This window comes from Bos indicus, chromosome X, assembly GCF_029378745.1.
Source record: "Bos indicus isolate NIAB-ARS_2022 breed Sahiwal x Tharparkar chromosome X, NIAB-ARS_B.indTharparkar_mat_pri_1.0, whole genome shotgun sequence".
Classification (NCBI taxonomy): Eukaryota; Metazoa; Chordata; class Mammalia; order Artiodactyla; family Bovidae; genus Bos; species Bos indicus.
The window spans coordinates 109,006,203-109,033,272 of NC_091789.1; the positions used below are offsets into that span (position 1 = coordinate 109,006,203).

At 41.1% G+C, this 27,070-nt stretch overlaps 1 long non-coding RNA gene across 2 annotated transcripts in view; it reads right to left on the reverse strand.

Annotated features, from left to right (window-relative positions):
* Positions 1-5,662: 5,662 nt before the first annotated feature.
* LOC109554739 (uncharacterized) overlaps positions 5,663-27,070 on the reverse strand; it is a 45,027-nt gene continuing 23,619 nt past the window's right edge. Inside the window, exons 2-4 of one of the 2 annotated variants that reach the window (XR_002180204.2) lie at positions 24,526-24,708; positions 12,834-12,985; positions 5,663-6,987 (exon numbers count right to left, since the gene is read on the reverse strand). This is a non-coding gene — a long non-coding RNA (uncharacterized lncRNA). Of the gene's footprint in view, positions 6,988-12,833; positions 12,986-18,175; positions 20,828-24,525; positions 24,709-27,070 lie in introns of those variants that run through there. The other variant, XR_011565123.1, reaches the window with a different exon arrangement.

Below are 27,070 nucleotides of genomic sequence, written 5' to 3' on the forward strand. Positions count from 1 at the left end.
TTCTCCATCTATTAGTGTCCTCTTTGATTTCTTTCACCAGTGTTTTATAGTTTTCTATATATAGGTCTTTAGTTTCTTTAGGTAGATATATTCCTAAGTATTTTATTCTTTCCGTTGCAATGGTGAATGGAATTGTTTCCTTAATTTCTCTTTCTGTTTTCTCATTATTAGTGTATAGGAATGCAAGGGATTTCTGTGTGTTGATTTTATATCCTGCAACTTTACTGTAGTCATTGATTATTTCTAGTAATTTTCTGGTGGACTCTTTAGGGTTTTCTATGTAGAGGATCATGTCATCTGCAAATAGTGAGAGTTTTACTTCTTCTTTTCCAATTTGGATTCCTTTTATTTCTTTTTCTGCTCTGATTGCTGTGGCCAAAACTTCCAAAACTATGTTGAATAGTAATGGTGAAAGTGGGCACCCTTGTCTTGTTCCTGACTTTAGAGGAAATGCTTTCAACTTTTCACCATTGAGGATAATGTTTGCTGTGGGTTTGTCATATATAGCTTTTATTATGTTGAGGTATGTTCCTTCTATTCCTGCTTTCTGGAGAGTTTTTATCATAAATGGATGTTGAATTTTGTCAAAGGCTTTCTCTGCATCTATTGAGATAATCATATGGTTTTTATTTTTCAATTTGTTAATGTGGTGTATTACATTGATTGATTTGCGGATATTGAAGAATCCTTGCATCCCTGGGATAAAGCCCACTTGATCATGGTGTATGATCTTTTTAATGTGTTGTTGGATTCTGATTGCTAGAATTTTGTTAAGGATTTTTGCATCTATGTTCATCAGTGATATTGGCCTGTAGTTTTCTTTTTTTGTGGGATCTTTGTCAGGTTTTGGTATTAGGGTGATGGTGGCCTCATAGAATGAGTTTGGAAGTTTACCTTCCTCTGCAATTTTCTGGAAGAGTTTGAGCAGGATAGGTGTTAGCTCTTCTCTAAATTTTTGGTAGAATTCAGCTGTGAAGCCGTCTGGACCGGGGCTTTTGTTTGCTGGAAGATTTTTGATTACAGTTTCAATTTCCATGCTTGTGATGGGTCTGTTAAGATTTTCTATTTCTTCCTGGTCCAGTTTTGGAAAGTTGTACTTTTCTAAGAATTTGTCCATTTCTTCCACGTTGTCCATTTTATTGGCATATAATTGTTGATAGTAGTCTCTTATGATCCTTTGTATTTCTGTGTTGTCTGTTGTGATCTCTCCATTTTCGTTTCTAATTTTGTTGATTTGATTTTTCTCCCTTTGTTTCTTGATGAGTCTGGCTAATGGTTTGTCAATTTTATTTATCCTTTCAAAGAACCAGCTTTTGGTTTTGTTGATTTTTGCTATGGTCTCTTTTGTTTCTTTTGCATTTATTTCTGCTCTAATTTTTAAGATTTCTTTCCTTCTACTAACCCTGGGGTTCTTCATTTCTTCCTTTTCTAGTTGCTTTAGGTGTAGAGTTAGGTTATTTATTTGACTTTTTTCTTGTTTCTTGAGGTGTGCCTGTATTGCTATGAACTTTCCCCTTAGGACTGCTTTTACCGTGTCCCACAGGTTTTGGGTTGTTGTGTTTTCATTTTCATTCGTTTCTATGCAAATTTTGATTTCTTTTTTGATTTCTTCTGTGATTTGTTGGTTATTCAGCAGCGTGTTGTTCAGCCTCCATATGTTGGCATTTTTAATAGTTTTTCTCCTGTAATTGAGATCTAATCTTACTGCATTGTGGTCAGAAAAAATGCTTGGAATGATTTCTATTTTTTTGAATTTACCAAGGCTAGCTTTATGGCCCAGGATGTGATCTATCCTGGAGAAGGTTCCATGTGCGCTTGAGAAAAAGGTGAAATTCATTGTTTTGGGATGAAATGACCTATAGATATCAATTAGGTCTAACTGGTCTATTGTATCGTTTAAAGTTTGTGTTTCCTTGTTAATTTTCTGTTTAGTTGATCTATCCATAGGTGTAAGTGGGGTATTAAAGTCTCCCACTATTATTGTGTTATTGTTAATTTCTCCTTTCATACTTGTTAGCATTTGTCTTACGTACTGTGGTGCTCCCGTGTTGGGTGCATATATATTTATAATTGTTATATCTTCTTCTTGGATTGATCCTTTGATCATTATGTAGTGACCTTCTTTGTCTCTTTTCACAGCCTTTGTTTTAAAGTCTATTTTATCTGATATGAGTATTGCTACTCCTGCTTTCTTTTGGTCCCTATTTGCATGGAAAATCTTTTTCCAGCCCTTCACTTTTAGTCTGTATGTGTCCCCTGTTTTGAGGTGGGTCTCTTGTAGACAACATATGTAGGGGTCTTGTTTTTGTATCCATTCAGCCAGTCTTTGTCTTTTGGTTGGGGCATTCAACCCATTTACATTTAAGGTAATTACTGATAAGTATGTTCCCGTTGCCATTTACTTTATTGTTTTGGGTTCGAGTTTATACACCGTTTTTGTGTTTCCTGTCTAGAGAATATCCTTTAGTATTTGTTGGAGAGCTGGTTTGGTGGTGCAGAATTCTCTCAGCCTTTGCTTGTCTGAAAAGCTTTTGATTTCTCCTTCATACTTGAATGAGATCCTTGCTGGGTACAATAATCTGGGCTGTAGGTTATTTTCTTTCATCATTTTAAGTATGTCTTGCCATTCCCTCCTGGCTTGAAGAGTTTCTATTGAAAGATCAGCTGTTATCCTTACGGGAATTCCCTTGTGTGTTATTTGTTGTTTTTCCCTTGCTGCTTTTAATATTTGTTCTTTGTGTTTGATCTTTGTTAATTTGATTAATATGTGTCTTGGGGTGTTTCTCCTTGGGTTTATCCTGTTTGGGACTCTCTGGGTTTCTTGGACTTGGGTGATTATTTCCTTCCCCATTTTAGGGAAGTTTTCCACTATTATCTCCTCAAGTATTTTCTCATGGTCTTTCTTTTTGTCTTCTTCTTCTGGAACCCCTATGATTCGAATGTTGTAGCGTTTAATATTGTCCTGGAGGTCTCTGAGATTGTCCTCATTTCTTTTAATTCGTTTTTCTTTTATCCTCTCTGATTCATTTATTTCTACCATTCTATCTTCTAATTCACTAATCCTGTCTTCTGCCTCTGTTATTCTACTATTTGTTGCCTCCAGAGTGTTTTTAATTTCACTTATTGCATTATTCATTATATATTGACTCTTTTTTATTTCTTCTAGGTCCTTGTTAAACCTTTCTTGCATCTTCTCAATCCTTGTCTCCAGGCTATTTATCTGTGATTCCATTTTAGTTTCAAGATTTTGGATCAATTTCACTATCATTATTCGGAATTCTTTATCAGGTAGATTCCCTATCTCTTCCTCTTTTGTTTGGTTTGGTGGGCATTTATCCTGTTCCTTTATCTGCTGAGTATTCCTCTGTCTCTTCATCTTGTTTAAATTGCTGAGTTTGGGGTGTCCTTTCTGTATTCTGGCAGTTTGTGGAGTTCTCTTTATTATGGCGTTTCCTCACTGTGTGTGGGTTTGTACAGGTGGCTTGTCAAGGTTTCCTGGTTAGGGAAGCTTGTGTCGGTGTTCTGGTGGGTGGAGCTGTATTTCTTCTCTCTGGAGTGCAATGAAATGTCCAGTAATGAGTTATGAGATGTCTATAGTTTTGGGGTGACTTTCGGCAGCCTGTATCTTGAAGCTCAGGGCTGTGTTCCTTTGTTGCTGGAGAATTTGCTTGGTATGTCTTGCCCTGGAACTTATTGGCCCTTGTGTGGTGCTTGGTTTCAGTGTCGGTATGGAGGCAATTGATGAGCTCCTGTCAATGAATGTTCCTTGGAGTCAGGAGTTCCCTGGAGTCAGGGTTTGGACTTAAGTCTCCTGCTTCCGATTATCGGTCTTATTTTTACAGTAGTTTCAAAACTTCTCCTTCTATACAGCACCACTGATAAAACATCTACATTAAAGATGATAAGTTTCTCTACAGTGAGGGTCACTCAGAGAGGTTCACAGGGTTACATGGAGAAGAGAAGAGGGAGGAGGGAGTTAGAGGTGACCCAAATGAGATGAGGTGAATCAATAGTGGAGAGAGTGGGCTAGCCAGTAGTCACTTCCTTATGTGCACTCCACAACTGGACCACTCAGAGATGTTCACGGGGTTATACAGAGAAGAGAAGAAGGAGGAAGGTAACAGAGGTGGCCAGAAGGATAAAAGGGGGGAATGAAAAGGAGGGAGACAGATCCAGCCAGTAATCAGTTCCCTAAGTGTTCTCCACCGTCTGGAACACACAGAAATTCACAGAGTTGGGTAGAGTAGAGAGGGGTTAGGGAGGAGACACAGGCGACCTGGTGGAGAAAAAGGAGGGTCCAAAGGGAGAGAGAGCAGTCAAGCCAGTAATCTCACTCCCTAGTGAAAAATGGGTCCTGAAGATTGGGTCCTTAAAGGTACAAAATTGGTAACAAATACATAAAAGCAAAAATTAAAAATCTAGAGTAGAGTTTGGAATTTCAAAAATACGATGTTAAAGAAAAGAAGAAGGAAAAGAAAGAGAGAAAGAACGAACAAACAAAAACAAACAAGGTCGTGAAAATTATAAAGAAAGTACAGGTACAAAATTGATAACTAATACCAGAAAGCGAAAATTAAAAATCTAGAGTACAGTTTGGAATTTCAAAAATACGATGTTAAAGAAAAGAAGAAGGAAAAGAAAGAAAAAACGAACAAACAAAAACAAACAAGGTCGCAAAAATTATAAAGAAAGTACAGGTACAAAATTGATAACTAATACCAGAAAGCAAAAATTAAAAATCTAGAGTAGAGTTTGGAATTTCAAAAATACAATGTTAAAAAAAAAAAAAAAGAAGAAGAAAAATAAAGAGAGAAAACAAACAAACAAATACGAACAATGTCACAAAAATTATAAAGAAAATACAGGTACAAAATTGATATCAAATACCAAAAAGCATAAATTAAAAATCTAGAGTAAAGTTTGGAATTTCAGATATACAATGTTATATAAAAGAAGAAGAGAAAGAAACAGAGAAGAAGAAGAAAAAAAAAAAAAAAAAGTCACAGAAATTATATAAAAAAAAACTATAGGTACAAAATTGATAACATATACCAAAAAGCGAAAATTAAAAATCTAGAGTAGAGTTTGGAATTTCAAAAATACAGTGTTAAAGAAAAGAAGAAAAAAACAAACAAAAAAAAAACAAGGTCAAAAAATTATAAAATATATATATATGAAGTTTGCTGAAGAAGAAAAAAAATAGGGTCTTTTTTTTTTTTTTTTTTTTGCAAAGTAATAGGTTATAAAAGTGAAAATTAAAGGAACAATAGAGGACTTAAAATTTTTTTTTTTTTTATTAAAAAAAAAAAAAGAAAGAATGATCGTAAAAATAATAAAAATATATCTAGGGCTTTTTTGGGTTTTTTTTTTTTTGTGGGTGTTGTGGGTTCAGTTCATTTTTGGCTAGTTCCTTGGTCAGATTTATATTTCTCAAGATCTATAGGCCCCTTCCTATGTAGTCCGTAGTAACCACAGGGTTTTGATCTATTGCCTGTAGCTTCCAAGGCGTTTCCCTCTGTTATATCTTCTTCTGTTTGCTAGTCTCTTCAGTATCTGGTTTCCACCCTGACTCAAAGGGCACGGTGGAGGACACTTTTTTTTTTTTTTTTTTTAGGCTTACTTGTTCAGTCGCGCTGTGGGGAGGGAGGGAGGGATGCTGCAAACAAATAACACTGGCGTGGGCTCGCAGTGCCTCAGCCACCCTGGGTCTGCCCCCGCTCACGGCGCGTGTAGCCTCCCTGTCCACACTGCTCGGACTCTAGGTTGTTCCGCCGGGAACAATCCGAGGCTGGCCCTGGGCTGCATGCACCTCCCAGGTCCAAGCCGCTCAGGTTCAGGCACTCGGGTAGTCCTCAGAGGCGCAGACTCAGTTGGGCCTGCGTTTTGTGCTCTTCCCAGGTCCGAGCGCCAATTTGCTCTTCCCAGGCGAGCGCCAATGCTGCGACTTATCGCCTCCCCGCCACTCGGATATCTGGATGTAAAACCGGCGCACCTTCTCAGGCAGATGTTGACCGTCCAGACCCCCAAGAAGTTTTAGTTAGCAAAGAAGCCTGCTTACAGTTTAATAGATAATGTCTCTCTGGGGCTGCGATTGCCCTCTTCCGGCTCTGGCTGCCTGTCACCGGAGGGGCAAGGTCTGCAGCCGGCTATCTCTGTTCAGTCCTTTGTTCCGTGCGCGGGCCTGGCGGTCTTAGGTTAGGGCTGGCTTTTCGCGTGGTAGGTATCCCACAGTCTGGTTTGCTAGCCCAAATTATTTCGCTCAGATAGCGCTCAGGGTATTCAGGCCAGATTCTTACTCTCAGCGATGCAGCCCGCGCCGCGCCTCCCTGCCCAGCCCCGGCTTGCTAATGGCGGATGCAGGCGTCTGCGCTGCTTCTCTGCTGGGGGAGTTACCATAGGGCTCGCAATCTGCGAGTTTTAAATTGTTTATTTATTTTTTCTCCCTGTTATATTGCCCTCTGTGCTTCCAAAGCTCGGCGCAGATTCGGCAGTGAGAAGGTTTCCTGATGTTTGGAAACTTCTCTCTTTTTAAGATTCCCTTCCCGGGACGGAACTCCGTCCCTCCCTCTTTTGTCTCTTTTTTTTTGTTTTTAATATTTTTTCCTACCTCCTTTCGAAGAGTTGGGTTGCTTTTCTGGGTGCCTGATGTCCTCTGGCGGCATTCAGAAGTTGTTTTGTGGAATTTACTCGACGTTTAAATGCTCTTTTGATGAATTTGTGGGGGAGAAAGTGTTCTCCCCGTCCTACTCCTCCACCATCTTGGCTCCTCCAGAAGGGGTGGTCTTAATTAACTGGTCCACCCTTACCAGCCGAAGTTCTGTACCCAGGATCAGCACAGTCATCACCTGGGTTCCTCTCTGACCGCCTCCACCACGCCCCCCTGCCCCGACTTACCCCAGGTTCTCTGCTCTTCCCATTTAACAGGCATCACTACCCTGATGGTGTCCCTTCTACTCCATTCTTATTCTGCTTCCAATCTTCTAGAGCCTGTGGAAGATTCAGGAATGCTGAGAGCATCATCCACAGAGCAGTTCATGCATTTATTTACACTGAAGACTATCTCAATTCCAAACTCCAATGAAGGAAACCTTAATTTTCTCTTCACCAGCTCCACATCTAGATTTTTATCAATTATCCAATTTAGCTAGCACTCAGAGACAGAACTTAGGCAGAACTAATCTAGTTCTATTTTTATTTTTTCTGTGAAATGGCAGTCATATATCCAGCTCTCTGACAAGTGAGGAACTGGATGTAAAAATGTCTTTTAAAACTGCAATGCTCTATCCAGAAATGTGGTTGCATCTGCAATTCTAGGCCTTTTACATTGACTACTTTCGTTCCTCTGTCTCTAACAGTAGTACGTAGTCTCTAGTCTTTCCTTCTCTCAATAGAAACTTTTAAAAGCACCTTACCCCAGGCATATAATTTAACACATTTATTCCTCCACCCTTTACCTCCTTAAATCTTCTTACCTCTTAAAATTTTAATAAGTGGTACTTCTAATATTATAATCATCATCTTCTCAGTATTATTTTTGCTATGTTGAAGCACAGAAAAGTGGACCAAGCTCCAGGTACAGAATTCATCTACCTACCAGCTAAATTCAAAGAACTAGAATTTAATAAATTTGCTATTCACTATTAAGGTGGATTCATATATAGTTCATACCATAAACAAAAGAAGTTTTAAAGTCTCTCAGGTGTGATTGTTAAAATACTTTTAATGTGTTTTCTTTTCCTCATGGATATCTCTAAAGGTCAATCAGTATTGATCATATTCAATTTTAATAGCTGTGTAGTATGAAATATTACAATTTATTTGATAATTTTCCTATGGATGTGTGTTTGGATTGTTTACAGGCTTTTTTGGTCACTGTAAACAATGATACAATAAATATTATTAAGCGTAAGCCCACTTGTTCAAAGAGAATCAGTTTGCCAGGTAGTATAGAAGTGTTCCTCAGTCAAAAGTGTCAATTACCTGCTCACTTTCAGACCTTCATACACTTAACACAAGTTTGAGTAAACTATTTAGTCCTACATCACTCTGGTCACAGGCAAAGTCATGCCAACAAACTCCCACATTATATAACCCTGTTGCCCTTGCTTCTCAGAGATGCCCAACTTTAAGCCAACATCATCAATAACAACAAAAGCCCACATTGTTTTTAATCAAAAACTTTAAAATGATTGTGCAAGATGCATTCTGCAGCATAAACACTGACCTTTGTTTTAACCCTCATCTCATTTTCAGCTAGGGTAGAAATTTTAGAAGGGGTCATAACAACTGTGATCATGGCCTCTGCCTGCACGGCCCAGGTTTCATTTATCCAGGCCTGCTGCTGATTTACTAGCAATGTCAATTCCCTGGTAATGCGATGATTTCATTGGTTTCACATATCTAACACCTGTTGTCTTTTCTTAAACAGTGAGTTCATTCAGCCACGAGTCGATTATTGCTTGGCCCTGAATCTTCTGTCAGATATTTTGCATCCTTTTTCTCCCCTCTCTGGCCCTCAACTTCAATGCCTCTCCCTCATCATGGTACTGTTCTGATTGGAGGGGTTGTATTTTTTTTTTTTTAATTTTCAAAGAGTTGGTTCTATGACCCATGCCATTAGTGAATGCCAGTTAGCTTCTGTTTTCCACCACCATTAAACTGTTATGGAATAAACACAGAACTATTGAGACAACAGCACTACTATTACTGGATCTTAAACCCGATCTTTGATCTGGGTCCTCACATTGTGTGATAAGCCAATATTTTGGCATCTGCTTCGCTAAAAGAGTCCAGAATACACCACTGTGACTTAAAAATTATTTTGAGCAGAAGGCATTTGAGTTCCTGAAATTCCTTCTCTGCCTAAAAGCAGAGCCTCCCACAAGATTTCAGGCGTTATCAATTTCCTCCCCAGGAACAACCAAGGAAGACTGAGTCATTACTGAAGATGAAAAGCCTTCACACTGCACCTAAACAGATATTGTCCAAAAATATCGTTTCTCTCTCTCCTAAGGGCCCACTTGTCTCTCCACAAAGTCATTCATTGTCCCGTAATGCTCTTCATCCTCTCCCCCTTCCCCTATTAAGATGGTATATAAACCCCAAATTCTAAACACCCCTTTGAGTTACTTTTCTTTGTGAACTCCCCTATGTACATGATTGGAATCTGCCTTTTCTTTTGCTGATCTGTCTCTTGTCAATTTAATTTGCAATCCCCAAACATTGAATAAAGAGGGTAGAGGAAAAGTTTTTCCTCCATGGTGTTACTAATGAAGAGGAAGATAAAGGTGAGACATGGAAAAAGCAATGGTTTCATGGCAGAGAAAATAAAAGCTAAAAGCAGATTTGCTATATCCTCTCAATCTACTTCTATTATTATATTCCTGACATCCTTCTAAAACAGAAAATTTAAATAACTTTGAGTAGTGCAATTAGACAGGAAGAGGAACTAGAATGAATTATCGAAACTTCATAACTAAAAGACGTCACTTAAAAATACACTTTTTTTTCCAGTTACACATGTACAAGAGGCCCATACCTACCTTGCTCTTTTCCAGAGAGAAACTGTTAACTTGATTTTTAAGAAATTTGTTTTTCAACAAATATTTTTTTTTATTATTAAATGCTTCAATCATTCTCCAGAAATACTCTTGGCAGTGTTTCATTTCTTAGAAAATTCTACTGAATTCCACACTAATAGAGGGTCTATTATGAGAGCCAGAGCAGGAACTAACTAATATGAACAAGACAATTCTTCCTGGGGTAGAGCTTAACTTGATCCGTCAGCGTGGCCATAGAGGTACCCCAAAGGCCCTCTTGAAGAGACCCTGCTTGGATGAGCATCATTCACTGACAGCCCCTAGCTGCTGTGCCTTTAGGACCCACTGCAGCATTCCTGCCAAGGCCACTCATGCCCCAGGATTTCCCACTCAGTGGTGACAAGGTGGGGGCACCAGATCTGGGCCATTCTGCCTGACACAGGACTTCTCTGATGGACAGTCTTGGTTCTGGGGCTCCCCATCTGCCTGGCTGAGACTTTCTCAGAGGTAGGCTATGTCTGAGGCTCTTCCAATCCCATCCTTTGTCCTTCCTTTTCCTTTCTTAGGGGTCAGACCTGCATCACAGTCTGAAGACTCTCCCTGCCTACTCCTGCACCTTCCCCTTTTAGCATTCACACTTATTTCTCCCTATAAATCTCCTTTGTATCTAATCCCATCCTCTATGAGGGACTGAATGGACTCAGTCCACAATCACTGCAAATCCTGAAGTATTATGGTTCATTTTTGCATAGTATCAGATATAGCATGGGCTCCCCAGGTAGCACCAGTGGTAAAGAATCTGCCTGCCAATGCAGGAGACACAAGGGGCGTGGGTTAGATCCCTGGGTTGGGAAGATCCCTTGGAGAAGGAAATGGCAAACCACTCCAGTATTCTTGCCTGGAAAATTCCATGGACAGAGGAGCCTGGCAGGCTTCAGTCTATGGGGTCGCAAAGAGTTGGACACAACTGAGCACACAAGCACATAGGTATAGAATAAGCCAAACTTGTCTCTCTAGATACTATAGAAAGTCCACAGAGTAATATAAGCTATCATTCATTCATCAGTTTCCATGTACCAGTCACTACATTCAATTCTTTTTGTAAGTAATTTCAGTTAAGCCTTATAGAAAACATATAAGTAATATTATCACAGTTTTACAGTAATATGCCCAAGGACACATTGCTACTTATGTTTAAAAAACAAAAAGACACTGGGATTTAAATCCAATTCTATCAAATTTCAAAACACATGTTCTTCTCTATACTATACTGCCTTCCAGCAGTAATAATAACAATTACTCTAAATGCCAGCTTCTATTAAGTGCTGGGCACTCAGCTAAGAATTTTATGAACGTTACCTCATGCAATTATCACAACAGCCTCACAAAATTGACATTATCATTATTTCCCATTTTACATATCCAGAAACTGAAGCTTAACAAACAAATAACATATCACAGATCATTGTTTGCTGGGACAAACTGAAAGGGTTATTCCATTATAACAAATCTTATGATAGAGGTAAATCGATACAATTTTATTGAATTGTGATTTTGCTAATGGCAATGTCATTGAGATATCTTCTCCAAAATTCTGGCCTTGTTGGAATGCTTGTATACTGAGCATTCCAAAGCTCTTTCTTAGCTCTCTTGGGCCTCCTATGTTGAGCCTTCAACACTGTAGTTCAAGAGAACCTCTGACTCATTGTTTAGCCAATGTTACTCTCTAGCCCCAGGACATTTCAAAAACAACAGGTTAATTCTAAAAAAAAAAAAAAAAAAACAACTTCCCCAGCATACAAATCTAGTTTCCTAGAAAATATAGCTCTAAATTTGTTAACAAAGGGTATGATCTACGCAGAGTTGATTTTGCTTTTTGCGTAGTTTGGAAGCTGTTCTATTATGTTCTTTCCTGAGCTGCATATTAACTATAAAGAATGTACCACCATGTAACAGTTAATACATTTTTTCCCTCAGAAACACACTTGGATTTCTTTCTCTTTCCTCTGATGTGATTGCCACCCACACGCACCCACCAGTAAGATTAAATATTCTTTAACAAGAAAATAATAAAAGCTGAATAAATGCCCTCCAGCATCAAAAAATTGCAGCAGAAGCAGTAGGGAAAAATTCTGAGTTTGGCTTTTGTGATTATGTTTAAGACATTGAAGGAGGGCTGCTCTTGTTCTTCCAAGAGGCTTCTGGATGTTTTTTGTAAATCTAGCTCTCTGCCCTGCCCAGTGGCAGTGGGTGGATAAATGTGGAAGGGGTGGAAAAAAGGAACAAAAGTGTATTTCAAGACTGGGTGGGGTAGGGGCTGGGGTTAGTCAAGGGTTTGTGACTCTCTGTTCATGAGCTACCATATTCCTGGTTGCTACAGAGCACCTCACATTTTGCATGGCTCAAGACATCTCAAAACTGTCTACACTAAAGTCTTGGACCAGAGTTCATAGATACTGTAGCAGGCAATCTGATCCAGCTGACCCACAGAATTGGGAACTATGTAAATGGTTGTTAAGCTACATAATTGGAGTAGGAAATGGCGACCCACTCCAGTATTCTTGCCTGGAAAATCCCACGGACAGAGGAGCCTGGCAGGTTACGGTCCATGGGGTCACAGAGAGTTGGACATGACCAAGTGACTACACACAGCACAGCATTAACACATTTTACCTTTAATACATATTTATTAAATTGTATATTAATAGTTTTTTTTTTTTTTATTTTTTAGAGACCACAGTGAATTTGAAGCAGGGGCAGGAACCTAGCTGGATGGGAGAGCAGTAAGACAATATATGATTCATTAAATTATGATGCTCATGGCTTTTTATCCTCCACTCAAAAATCACTGTGTACATCAATCCCAAATTCATCATGCTGCAATTTAAGCTGATTTTCTCTTCTGTTGTCCTCACAGGAAACTGAGTAGGTTTCATCTCCTTTGCTACGTTTTTTAAAGACATTTTAAAATTTCTCCTTGATCTTTCCTTTGGTTGACTAAAAAGCTCAGACTCCCTACCATGTTATCGTGTTTTATACATAACCTTTAAATCACCCTCTGGCTCTCTGTGAACTTTCTCCAAGTTCTTCTCGCCTCTCATTATGGATGTCTACAACTGCCTAACAAACCACCGTGATCATAAGAGCATTAAAACAGCAACAATTATTTATCAATATATCTCGTCGGTCTGGGGAGCTAACTGTGCTCAATGAGCCAGTTTTCCCTTGGAGTTCGAGCATGTGGTTTTAGCCACTTACTGGGGCTGGAGTCGTCTTGAAAGCTTCCTTTCTTACCTTTCTGGAGAACAATGCTTCTTGTCAGCTAGGGCCCCAGCTGGGGCTGCCAGCCAGAATGTGTCCCATCTCTGTTGCCTAAGTTGGGTTCCAAGAGACTCCCAAGAGATACGGAGAGTCACACCAAAGCTGTCTCTTCCTTTATACTGCATCTGCAATCATAGAGAGTCGCATTCACCACGTTTTGTGCATCAGAAGAAAATCACTATGGCCGGCCCATGTTCAAGGAGAGGGGAATTTAAAGGTCCACCTCTTAAAGGGAGGGGCTTCTCAGGTGGTGCTAGTGGTAAAGAATTCACCTCCCAGTGCAAGAGACAAAAGAGACCCAGATTAGATCCCTGGGTCAGGAAGATCCCCTGTAGAAGGAAATGGCAACCCACTCTAGTATTCTTGCTTGGAGAATCCTGTGGACAAAGGAGCCTGGTGGGCTACAGTCCATAGGGTCGCAAAGAGTGGGACACGATGGAAGCAACTTAGCACTCTTAAAGGGAGGGATAACAAAATGTTGGCAGCCATGTGTTAAGACTGTGACATACCTCTTTAGTTGGGAAACCCATTGTCCTTTCAGTGTGTAGGAAACACGTGGAGCTGGCCATGAGGAGCTAGAATTAGAACTCAGGGCATCTGTCAGGGAGTTTTAAAGGCTGTCTGTGGCCATGGCCAGAGAAAATGTAAAAAAGAGCCCATAGATGCCAGGGACAAGGTCCAGAATGGGTAGGTCAGTGGAAATTGCTGTGGGAAAATGCTGGCCCCAAAGGGAAACCAGACCTGAGGATAAAGGCTGTTTAATGTAAGGGTAAACGGCAACCCACTCCAGTATTCTTGCCTGGAGAATCTCAAGAACAGAGGAGCCTGGCGGGCTACAGTCCATGGGGTTGCAAAGAGTCAGACATGACTGAGCAATTAACACACAACATATATGCAGAGAGAATGAACCCAGAAGAGCAGCAGTCAAAATGAAAGTGCATTTAGCGAGCCACCCCTGATAAGTACGATGTGAGTATTGTTTCCAGGGCTACCACTGTGGTATCACCCAGGCTTGACTCAGAGCTCTTCCCATGAGCAGACCCGTGCTGAGTACACAGGAGGCTTCGTGTCACAGCACCCACCTCTGATCACTAACCCTGCCTCACTGATGACTGCCATTGCCTGAGAAGAAGGGCAGAACCACCCCGAAAGGAATAAGGCTGCTCTTAGTAGTCTGAGTTTCTAAGTTGCCACACAGAAAAGCATGATGATGTTCATAAAGTATGCAGCAGACCACAGCTTTGTAAGTTCGGCTACGTCTCCAGAAAGGGTTTGCAGAATGGGCCCCTGCTTTTCCATAGAAACAAACTGGATTCTGCTGAAATCCTTTTATTTCTTCACCTAAAAAGAGAATAAGGTGAGGAAGGAGGCAGAGGCAGTGAGTTTTAACTTGAGAAGAAGCAGACTGACTGGATCCAGGGAGGCTCAAGACTAGAAGCACGATATTTGCAAGTCAACCTCCAAGAAGAGACCTGTTAGATACACACTGGTACCATATGTAAAATAGATTAACAGCAACGACCTACTGTATAGCACAGAAAATATGAAATGAGTCGCCAGTCCAGGTTCGATGCATGATACTGGATGCTTGGGGCTGGTGCACTGGGATGACCCAGAGGGATGGTATGTGGAGGAAGGAGGGAGGAGGATTCAGGATGGGGAACACATGTATACCTGTGGCGAATTCATTTCGATATATGGCAAAACCAATACAATATTGTAAAGTTAAAAAATAAAATTAAAAAAAGAATCTGAAAAAGAATGTTATATGTATATGTATAACTGAGTCACTTTGCTGTATACCTAAAACTAACACAACACTCTAAATCAACTTTACTCCAATAAAAAGAGAGAACAATAAAGCTCCAAAAATATATTCGGTGAAAACGCCCCTCAAAAGAATGAAGTACTGATACATTCTACAACACGGATGAATCTCCAAACATGCTAACTAGAGTAAACCAGTCACAAAAGAAAAAAAAGAGAGAGAGAGAGAGAGACACCTGTTTGCTTTAGAACTGGCAACCAGTGTGTGCTCATTGAATGCTTTTGCTAAATCCTACAGAACTGAGAGAAACCACCTTGACCCAGGAAAAGCAGGGGTCAGTTCTGTGGCTTCTTTTGTGTGTAGTGAGAAAGGGAAAAGCAGGAGAACTTTAAAACACAAAATGTATCCTGCCCCTCTAAATTTCATGTCCATCCAAACAACAGAAATGACTTTTCACTGTGAGTTTATATTTAGATTGTAATCTCATGCCCAAACCTACACACACATGCACTCATACACACACATACACAAGCACCCTGCCAGTTCCTTTCCCCATAACAGCAACTCCCTCTGTGAAGTATACACAGCTCCTGGGAGAACTGGTGCCATGGTTACATCTATGTGTAAATGAGTTGTCACACTGATGGAACACGGTGGGACCATGCCCTTATTGTTCATTCAGACAGTGTTTACGGACCCCAGGCCAGGCAGGGCACTAGGCAGAATGGAGTTGGCAAAGATGGATAAGGTTGAGCCCTGCCCCCCAGGAGTGACAAATGAGCAACAGGACTTGAAAAATCCTTCACACCACAGCCTAAAAACCTAGAGAAAATTTGGCTTCTTTGATCGCATCTATAAGTAATCTCATGCCCTCCTGTGAGTAAGCAGGAGAGCCAATGAGTTAAGGGCCCAGTCTGGTTCAAGTGTATGTCTATTCACCAGCCTCTCAACCTGCCATCCTCTCTGAGATGGTGAGGCAGCCAGGGTCATGGGAGTATGACACTATCCAGACAGGATCCTCTAAGCATTAAGAGGGATGCTACAACCATCACACTGGGACAATTGGAATCTACTGGGACCATCGGAGGCAAACCAGGACAAAAAGTCATTCCACCCAGCAGCAAACCACACGCAAAGTGGGGTTGTTTAATTAAAAGACTGTTGTCACAAATGAACTTACTTGTGAAACATAAAACAGACTTACAGACACAGAAAACCAACTTAAGTTTACCAAAGGAGAAGAAGGGTGAGGGAGGGTTGGATTGGGAGTTTGGGATTAGCAGACACCAACTATTTTATGTAGAATGGATAAACAACAAGGTCCTACTGTATGGCACAGGGAAATATATTCAATATCCTGTGATAAACCATAATGGAAATTAGTATTAAAAAGAATATATATATATATATAAAATATACATTATATATATATCACTTTTCTATAAAGCAGAAAGTAACACAACACTTTAAATCAACTATCCTTCAATTTAAAAAGAAAAAGATTATTGTTAACAGTGTTGATAGGGTTATGTGTGCATGCTAAGAAGCTCTAGTCATGTCCAACTCTTTAAGATCCTATGGACTGTAGCCTGCCAGTCTCCTCTGTCAATGGGATTCTCCAGGCAGAGATAGTGGAGTGGGTTGCCATGCCCTCCTCCAGGGGATCTTCCTGACACAGGGATCAAACCTGCATCTCCTGCATTGGCAGGGGGGTTCTTTACCCAATGAGCCACCTGGGAAGCCCAAGGTTGATAGGTTGATAGAGTTAAGAGAAGCCAAGGAGAGATGGGGAAGCACGCAAGGTTCAGAAGTCTAAACGGGTAAAAAGAGGGAAGGGTTCTAGAGCCAGATGAGACTTCTAGATTCAGGAGAGGGCTGTGCATCGGTCCTTGGGCAGAGGAATGCAGTCACTTATAAGCTATTGCCAGATAGGGAGGGAGCAGAAGGAAAATAACCCGTCTCTCTTTCCACCCACATGCTGGTCCCCAGGTGGTGCCTTCCATTGGTGAGAGGTGCCCAGAAGCCAGAGGGCAAGCCAGTTGATGCAGCCTGTGAAAAGTCAGCCTCCTGAGACCCAGAACAAAATGCAAAAGGGTGGAAATGGATCTTGTGTTGGGAGATGTGCATGCTAAGTTGCTTCAGTTGTGTCTGATTCTGTGCAACCCTATGGACTGTTGCCTGCCAGTCTCCTCTGTCCATGGGACAGAATACTCCAGGAAAGAATACTGGAGTGGGTTGCCACGCCCTCCTCCAGGGGATCTTCCCGACCCAGGGATCAAACCCATGTCTTTTACATCTCCTGCATGGGCAATTGGGTTCTTTACCACTAGCGCCAGCAGGGAGATGGGGCAAGAATAAATAACACATGGTTCAGTGGAGAAAAGGAACTTATAGACCCTCATGATGACAGGAAAGGTGTGAGGTCCTCAGACAAGGTCATTTCTGCTTCCAAGGCAACAAGGGAGCCCTCAGTTCCCTTGAGTGTCCTGCCCACCATGCCAGCGCCATCCACTGAGGGCTGTGCATGGTAGAACCCCAGGCTGCTAACCCTCTCGCCTTGCGTAAGGCTCAGTGGTGATTCTAGCCTCACCTCAACCATCACAGGTCACTGACCCATCCCTGGGTCTCTGCCAAGGGCTTCATCCCATCTGCCAGCCCAGCACCCCAACCTAAGATTCAGATGAAGTGTCCCTCATCCTCCCACAGGGGGTCCTTATAAAAAGTCAATGGGTACTCAACTCTAAGTTTATGGCACATAGGAACTGAGAGCTGGCATTGCCACTAAATGAAACTCAGGATCTTCCTGTGTCTGGCCATGCCATGCCTGATTCATTCTTGGAGTCACCCTTGTTTTTGTTCAGTAGCTAAGTCATGTCCAACTCTTTGTGACCCCATGGACTGCAGCATGCCAGGTTTCCCTGTCCATTACCATCTCCCAGAGTTTGCCCAAGTTCATGTCCATGGAATCAGTGATGCCATCCAACCATCTCATCCTCTTTTGCCTTCCATCTTTCCCAGCATCAGGGTCTTTTCCAATGAGTTGGCACTTTACATCAGGGGGTCGAATTAGGAGTCACCCTAATTTCTAACTAAGTCACCACCACCCCCATCTTCTCACTGAAACCTGGAAAGGTAAGAATCAGGATCCACACCAGCTTGGTTTTTTTCTCCCTTTTCTTCCTCTCTCTTTCTCTTTCCCACTTTCCTCTTGAGGGAAAGGGGCACAGCTGTCTCCTACTTTCCTGGGGTCACATTCTCCTTGCACTGAAGCAACGAGAGTCATCATTTTGCTATGTGAACTCAGTGTGTTTCTGTTATGCTCTGGGTCCTTGATGCTGGAGATGCTGAGGTGCAAGAGGGGAGTGAGAAGAGGGGTCTGCTTTCAAAATTGAGCAAATCTTTTCTTTTTTAAATTTATTTACTTTACATTGAAGGATAATTGCTTTACAATGTTGTGTCGATTTCTGCTATACATCAACATGAATCAGCTTTACGTATTACATGTCCCCTCCCTCTTGAATCTCCCTCCCACCCTCTACTCCATCCCATCCATCTACATTGTCACAGAGCACCTACTTGAGCTCCCTGAGTCATACAGCAAATTCCTACTGGCTACTTTACATATGGTGATATATGTTTCCCTGCTACTCTCTCCATTCATCCCACCCTCTTCTTCCCCCGCCCCGTGTCCACAAGCCTGTTCTCTATGTCTGCGTTTCCATTGCTGCCCTGCAAATAGATTCATCAATACCATCTTTCTAGACTCCATATATATGCATTAATATATGCTAAAAAATTGAGCAAATCCTTTCTGAAAACCATAGCTGAACTTACAAAGCTGTGGTCTGCTGCATAATCTTATTTTTGTGAACATCCTCCTATGTTTCTGTATTTCTTCTTTAACACTTCTTATCACTAGTGTACACACACACACACACAAAAAAAAACCTCAAAAAATGTCTAGGCTATCGAGTATCCTAGGCTGTCCAGGGTAAGATCACATGCTCAGGAAAGTAGAATAGAAAATGACATCAATATTTTTAAAATATTAATCCCCCTTAAAATTTTAATTTCCTTTTCCTAGCTACATTCTGGAAGCCTGAGCTTTCAAGTGAAGGGCACGCAACACCTGGGCTAGGGCAGCAGTACACGAAGCAATGCGTGAACTTGGGTCGGAACCCGATCTCTGCCCCTTCTTTGCCATGTAACCTTGAGCAGGACACTTCACCTCTATGAGCTTCACTTTCCTGCCATGTGAAATGAGGATGCTCACATCCACCCCTCAATATCATGGTGAGGGATAAAGAGAAATAAAGATAAAGAACTGGATAAAGAATTGGCAAAGAGCCTGGCCCATTCTAGGGGTTTCAGTGACATTCATTTCCTGCCCAGAGAGCTAACCCTGAGCAAGAGCAGAACTACAGTTCCTAGAGTTGTTTGAAAACACAGGGGCTAGAATTTCCAGACCTTAGATTCTTTATATCACAGAATGGAGCCAGGTGGGACAGAAACTAGAATTGATGGAGTTGTCTCCTATGGGAAAGACACAGGAGTAGAGCTCTGTTAGTCCTTATAAATGATCTCATCTCCAATGAACAGGAGAAAATGAGGCTCAGAGAGATTAAGTAATTTGCTTGAGTCGTTCACTTCTTGTTAGTAGCCGTGGAAGTGCTTTTCATTAGAAATACATCATTCTTAAAACACTTTGTCTGCACTTTAGCGGATACCGTGGGCTCTGTCCCAGTCCCCTTGTCAGGGCTGGTGCTCCCATCCCCAGCTGTTGTGATGATCAGTTGCAGACACAGCTGGGATGCTTAGCTTGAAGTGCTCTTGGCTCCAGGAAGCAGCTTTGTTTGTCCAAGTTTATGTCTCCTCCAAGGAGTTCAGCCTCAGTGTCCGATTTGGAGATTCAAGTTCTGGGCCCTCAACCTCAATTCGGGATGACTCAGGACGGCCTTCCCAGCTCCATCACTCCCTGTACGATCAGCTGAGACCTCTGTGGCAACCACATGGAGAGTCAGCTTCTGCCTGTCTCCAATCCTGCCCCCTCACTTCCTCATGGGTCTGTCTCCCTAGTGACATGCTCAGTGAGTGACATGCTCAGTGAGTGACATGTTCAGGCACTCAGTCATGTCCAACTCTTTGTGACCCTATGGACTGTAGCCCACCAAGCTCCTCTGTCCATGGAATTCTCCAGGCAAGAATACTCAAGTGGGTTGCCATTTCCTTCTCCAGGAGATCTTCCCAACTCAGGGACCAAACCCGTGTCTCTGATGTCTCCTGCATTGGCAGGCAGATTCTTTACCACTGTGCCACTTGGGAAGCCATATCTCCTTAGAGCACCTCCTAATAAACCTTTGCACACAATGTGATCTCAGTCAGTTTCCAGGGAACTCAGCCTAAGGTGTAGACTTAAACCTGAATGTTAGGGAAAATGAACAAACAAGCAAGCACCCACTGGGCCTCAAAACCCAAATCTTATCTCAATTATGTTGACCAAATATAAAATCTTTAAATCTTATTTATCTATTTGGCTGTGCCAGGTCTTAGTTGAGTCACTCAGGATATTTAATTCCCTGACTAGGGATTGTACCCAGTCCTCCTGCATTGGGAGTACAGAGACTTAGCCACTGGACCACCAGGGAAGTTCCAGAATCTTTAAATCTTAAAGGCTCTTAATGTAATCTTGTATATCTATGTACAAATCATACATAAATTTCACTTTATGTAAAACATGAAAGAGGGAATTTCAAATCACACTAAACATAATAAATATAGAACTTGCTTTGTTAAAACTCTACTGTATACATTCAAGTAAAGGCTAAATTTCAAATGCCAACAATATATGACATAAAATTAAACATTTATAATAATCACTTTCTTAAAGTGCTATTTTTAATACCCATAAGAGAAAACTCATTCTAATGCTTTTTTTCCATCCAAACCTCTCTACATTCCTTTACTTTCAGAACCAGATGCTTCTGTAACTAATGGTGGTATGAAGAGTGACTGGTGTAAGTGGAATGGAGTGAACACTTCTCGAGAGGAAGCAGGACTAAGAGAGGAAAAAGGATGCTCGAATGCTCCATATGCCAATGGTACACTTAGGACTTTTGAAATTAATCAATGGCCTCCTGGGTATGGCAGGCTCTGTCTGGTGTCCATATACAAAGGATTTAATTGTAGACAGGGTTCTCAGCTACAAGATAAGAAAGAAAGAAAAATAATAGTAACTAGTGGTAATATTAACAGTAATATTAATAACTAACACTTATATAGCATGCATTGTTCTCAGTCCTTTAAACATATTAAATCATTTAACCTTTAAAATAATCCCATGAGATAGTCACTACTATTGTCACCATGGTAAGGAAATTGAGGCATAGAAAGACCTAGCGATTTGTCCAATGTCATTCAACTAATAAGCTGAGCTTTTATCCAGATTATTTGGCTTCATAGTTTTTGCTCATAACTATGCCCTAAGGGGGAAAGGCCACTGCCCTCATAGATGTGGGAATCATCCCAGAAGCCATACCTTGTCTAGAAATCACCAGTCCCAGGAACTACTGTGGCAGCACAAAGACATCACTATCAATCCTCATTTCCTGAACCCACTGACAATTAACTACTTAGCTACTGAAGGTGTTCATTATACACCCTGGGTTGCTTTAGCTAGATATTAATTTACATGAGGTATAAAAATATTATTTTATATATAACTATGCCATTTTAAAGAAATGGCTTTGTTTCCCAGCCTAGGTTAACTGAGGGGACACAGTAGTAAATGGATACCTTGTGCTACTGTTGAGAACATCACTTCACACAAAATAAATGAAGGCTAAGTTTTCATGGTAGTTTGGGTACTGACCCATAATTGGTAATCATCTCCAAAAAGGCCAGCAAAAACTCATAGATCATAGATCTTACATGCCAGTGAAGATTGGTTGACCCATTTGTTATTTATATCAGTTAATTTGACCAAAGCTTTCTTCATTAACCTCTGCTGAGAAGTCCAGGAGGAGCACTACTCATCCAGTATGTGATCACTTAATGGTATATTCTCCTTACTGCTGTTATTCCTGTTATAATTTTGAAGTAAACATTGATTTGTCAAAGGTCTGGAGCTAATTTTACACATACCAGAATATTTCAGTGGATGAAAAGTCTGAGACACTAGGAAGTAATAACTAAAGGTGTGTATCAGATATCTACTGCTGTGTAACAAACTGCTCCAAAGCCTAATGGCTCAATACAAGAATCAGTGATTTTGCTCATGAATCTGCATGTTGAGGAGAGTTGGGGAGGGAAAGAGGCTTTCTGCTTTATGCAGCATCAGCTTGGGCAGCTCAACTGGAGGCTGGAGGACTCGTTTTCAAAATGGCTCACTCATATGGCTGGTAACTTGGTGCTGGCTGCCAGTTGAGAGCTTAGCAGGGGATAGGGACAAGGGAGCTCAGTTTCTTTCCATGGTGGGTCTTTCCACAGGATGTTTGGGCTTCCTTAGGGCTTGGTGGGAGAAGGCAATGGCACCCCACTCCAGTACTCTTGCCTGGAAAATCCCATGGACGGAGGAGCCTCGTAGGCTGCAGTCCATGGGGTCGCGAAGAGTCGGACACGACTGAGCGACTTCACTTTCACTTTTCACTTTCATGCATTGGAGAAGGAAATGGCAACCCACTCCAGTGTTCTTGCCTGGAGAATCCCAGGGACGGCAGGGCCTGGTGGCCTGCCGTCTATGGGGTCGCACAGAGTTGGACACGACTGAAGCGACTTAGCAGCAGCAGCAGCAGCAGGGCTTGGTAGTTTGGTTTCAACCATGAACATCCAAGAAGCAGAAAGAAGCTGTCAACTTCTTCGATTGGGCCTAGAAACTGGCACAGTATGACTTCTACTATATTTTCTTGATAATCAGTCACAGAACCCAGATTGAGGGGGAGGGAACATAGACCCCCACCCCTCCATGGGAAAACAGTCAGAGAATGTTTGGGTAACATTTCAAATCACCACACAATGGTAGTCACAGAATGTCAGGCATATAACATCTCTATTCCACATTGTTTTTTTGGCATATGTGAAAAACAGTTTAGAGAGGTGAAGTTAATCCCCAAGAACACACAGCAAGATAGTTAGAGCCAAATCTAGAATTCAAGCCTTGATTCCTGGCTTTGTTCATCTTACTGAAAAGCAGAGCACTCTATTCAAATTGCCCTGACAGACTAATTCATAGACGTTCTGAAGATAACTCTTTAAAAATTACAGCTAGCTGCAAATGGCTAAATTCCTCAAAGATACACATTTACCACTATTATAGAGCATTGACATGTTAATATATTATAATAATATAATCATATAATGGCCATAAAAAGATAATGATACATTAATCAACTTTCATCAGACATTACAGTACAGAGGCTACAGCAGTGAGCAAGAAACAGCCTCACCCTCCTAGAGTGTACAGGCCAATGGGAGTTACAGACAATTAAACAAGAAAGCACAATGCAGTTTGATTGTGGAAAATGCTATGATGAGGGACATCTATTTTGTTTTGAAAGCACACAGAAGGGGAGAAGCGAAACCTTTGTTTGCAGGACAAGAAATTCTTCCCAAATAATGGGATGCAGAAACCAAAAGCAGACGGATAAGTAGGGATTATTCAGGACAAAGATGAGAAAATTTCAGGCAAAAAGAATAACATGTATAAAGACATATTAAGAATAAGACTCTAGATTGTGTACAAGACTGAATAGACTCAAACTATCACAGTCTCTAGCAGATGAATCAATGAATAGTAGTTGAACTAAAGAAAACACAGGTGATTCCTTGAGTATCTCAAGTCACCAGGAAAGAATTAATCTTTCTTGGTTCTTTCTCAGACTTGACATAAGACTAGAGGTTGTTGGGTTAAGAGAGGAACAGAAAGACATGGTTAATCCACCCACATGGCAACTATACTATACCACATATTATTGCCCAGGACAGCCTAGAAAGTCTGTTTTCTTCCTTTTACCACCAATGCTGAAGCTATTTGTTTCTCTTTGTAAATGCTTAATGCATTCTGGAAAGGGTATAGACAAATACTCTTGGTGAAATTATGCAATCTTACTTGTCAGATTGAAATAAATGTTTCATCTTTCTGCACTAATTGCTAATTATGAACTAGCTGATATAGTTCTCCAATGACCTTAATTTTCTCTCATAGCCTCTGTCTTTTCTGAGCCTTGCAAAAGTGATTCTCAGGAGTCTCAGCTGACATTCCAGTTTCCCCAGAGAGTTTCCCATGATTACTACCAAGGACTTCCAGAAAACATATATTTGACTTCAAAGGGAGATATTTCTTCATTGTGTAGCACCCACTTCCTCCACCCCGCCCACATATACTGTTCACTTCTCATCTGAGCTCTTTAATTCAGTTCTACAAATAATTTGAATAAATTATGTTCAAGACACTGAATTGGGTACCATAAGGGTCCTGAGGATGAATATGACACAGATTGTAAACTCCTTGAAAGTGAATACCACTGAGAAAAAAATACATGTGAAATAATACAGTGTAATACATGGCAGAGCGTGGTACATGCCCTCAGAAGTAAAATGTCAGGCCATAGTAGTTTATTCATTTTCCAGCAAAAAGAATCCAGGAAGACTATGGTAGAAGCAGCATCTTAGTTGAAATTAAATGGATAAGTAGGTAGGATTATATAGACTTTCATATGAACAGATAATTGTAGAATCAGATAGGCAATACCTATTTTTTTTTTTTTTTTTGCAGAGTTTAGGGAACTAAAGACTCAGCTGTATGTAGTAAACAGCTATGCTTCACTAATATTTGTTGCTCATTCATATGGGAGGATTACACTTCTCCATCCTATTAAAACTACATATGGCCAAGTCACTTACCTTGACCAATGAGTGAGCAGAAGTATCCATTCTGGATGGAGGCTTTAAGGACCAATGCCTTCCTCACCATGTTTTCCTTTCCATCTGCCACAGCTACTGGTAACATTGCAAACAGAGGCTGCTCCCCTCTTGCATTCCAGAGAGAAGATGATATGGAATAGAACCAGGGTCAACCTACAGTGACTAAATAACACGAGCAAGAAATCAACCTTTGTTGTTGTGAGACAGTGAGATTTTAGGTTTGTTCATGTAACAATATAAACCAGCCCATCCTGATTAAACAGACACCAAACTTGTCCTAGCCAGTTGAGGACTTCAAAAGTATAATATAGGGCTAAAAAATGGAGTGACTTGTGACTTGTTAGACGCTCAGTCATGTCCAACTCTTTGGGATTCCATGAACTGTAGTCCACCAGGCTCCTATGTCCATGGAATTCCACAGGCAAGAATATTGGAGTGGGTTGCCATTCCCTTCTCCAGGGGAATGTCCCAACCCAGGGATTGAACCCATGACTCCTGCATTGCAGGAAGATTCTTTACCATCTGAACCACCAGGGAAGTTATTATTTTACTGTTCCCTAATGTTCCAGGCATTCTATGAGGCACTCTACATACACTATTTCAATTAAATCTCACAGCTTCACAATGTTTAAATCATTACTCCCTTCATACAGATATAGACACTCAGAGAGGTTAAGAAATTTGCCCAAGGTCACACAGCAGGTAGGAATCATTGTGGAGATTCTAATCTCATGTTGTGTAATATGGAATCTGGTCCTTTTGCGGTGATACATGGTCGGGTGTCACAGTGGTAAAGAATCTGCCTGCCAATGCAGGAAACAAAAGAGAACTGCGTTTGATCCTTGGGTCGGGAAGACCCCTTAGAATAGGAAATAGCAACCCACTCCAGTATTCTTACCTGGGAAATCCCATGGACAGAGGAGTCTGCAGACTACAGTCTATGGGGTCACAAAGAGTCAGACAAGACTGAGCAACTGAGCACACACACAGCCTGCCAAGTCACAAAGATACTACAAGCTTAACTTTCCTAACAAATGATATCTCTTGTTTTGAACTTGATGGTCACGTTACCTAAACCGACTTTGGAAATAAGTGGATGAAAACGCTGATACCAGCCCCATTATGTGTTGGAAATATGGGCCCCTGATCAATAATAAATAATTTCATTTAAAGCAAGAGAAAGAGGGAGTTGCCTTGTGATCTAGTGCTTAGGTTTCATCACTTTCACTGATATGGCCCAGGTTCAATCCCTGGTCAAGGAACCAAGACCCTACAAGCTGTGAAGTGTGGACAAAAATAAATAAATAAAATCAAGAGAGAGATTAATCTCAGAAATTAATGAAATCCACTGTATCCCATCAAACTCAAGTGCCATCTTGGATTCTAGGTGCTTTTCTTTCTTTGTGATGATGGATAACGTTACAAGGTTAGATTTCCTTTAGATACCATAGGACCACAAAGGAAGATTACATAGTTCAGTAGAAACAGAGTGTTCCCCAAGGCTTGGCTTCGTCTATGTGGCTCACTCAGAAACATGGGACTGCAAATCTCTCATCTCATCCACTCTGCTTTTACAGGCTGAAAATTCTGCTACAAAAAGCCAGAAATGGGACTTCCCTGGTGGTCCAGTGGCTAAGACTCAGTGTTCTCAATGCAGAGGGCTCGGGTTTGATCCCTGGTTGGGTAACTAGATCCCACATGCCTCAACTAAAGATCCCACATGCTGCAACAAAGATTGAAGATCCTACATGCCATGACTATGACCCAATGCAGTCAAATAAGTAAACAACTTAAAAAAAAAAAAAAGCCAGACATATACAATCAGTGAAAGTGAAAGTCATTCATTCGTATCCGACTCTTTGTGACCCCGTGGACTATATAGTCCATGGAACTCTCCAGGCCAGAATACTAGACTGGGTAGCCTATCCCTTCTCCAGTAGATCTTCCTGACCCAGGAATGAAACCAGGGCCTCCTGCATTGCAGGCAGATTCTTTACCAACTAAGGTACTTAGGGAAGCCCTAGGAAAACTAGTCAAGATAGATTAAACAAGTATGCAATGGATCTCAGAATGTTAGTCCGTCAGTTGTGTCTGACCCTTTGTGACTCCATGGACTGTAGCACATCAGGCTCCTCTGTCCATGGAATTCTTCAGGCAAGAATACTGGAGTGGTTTGCGATTTCCTTCTCCAGGGGATCTTCCCGACCCAGGGATTGAACCCAGGTCTCCTGCACTACAGGCAGATTCTTTACCATCTGAGCTACCAGGGAAGCCCAGATTTAGGAGAGTTGGTCACAAAAAAAGGAGATGTCTTCAGGCTATGGTGGAGTTAGAAGGAGAGCAGAAGCTTTGAGAGAAACTCTAACTTATTATCTCCTTTTCTCTCCAGTTCACCTCCTCTTGGCTCTTCCCTGCCATGAATGTGGCTACTTACAGTTGGTGGTCACTGATAGAGAAGTCTATACTTCTCTTTTATCAAAAATCTAGTACATTTTTGGTAGTCTCTAGTTGAATTTTTCTTTTA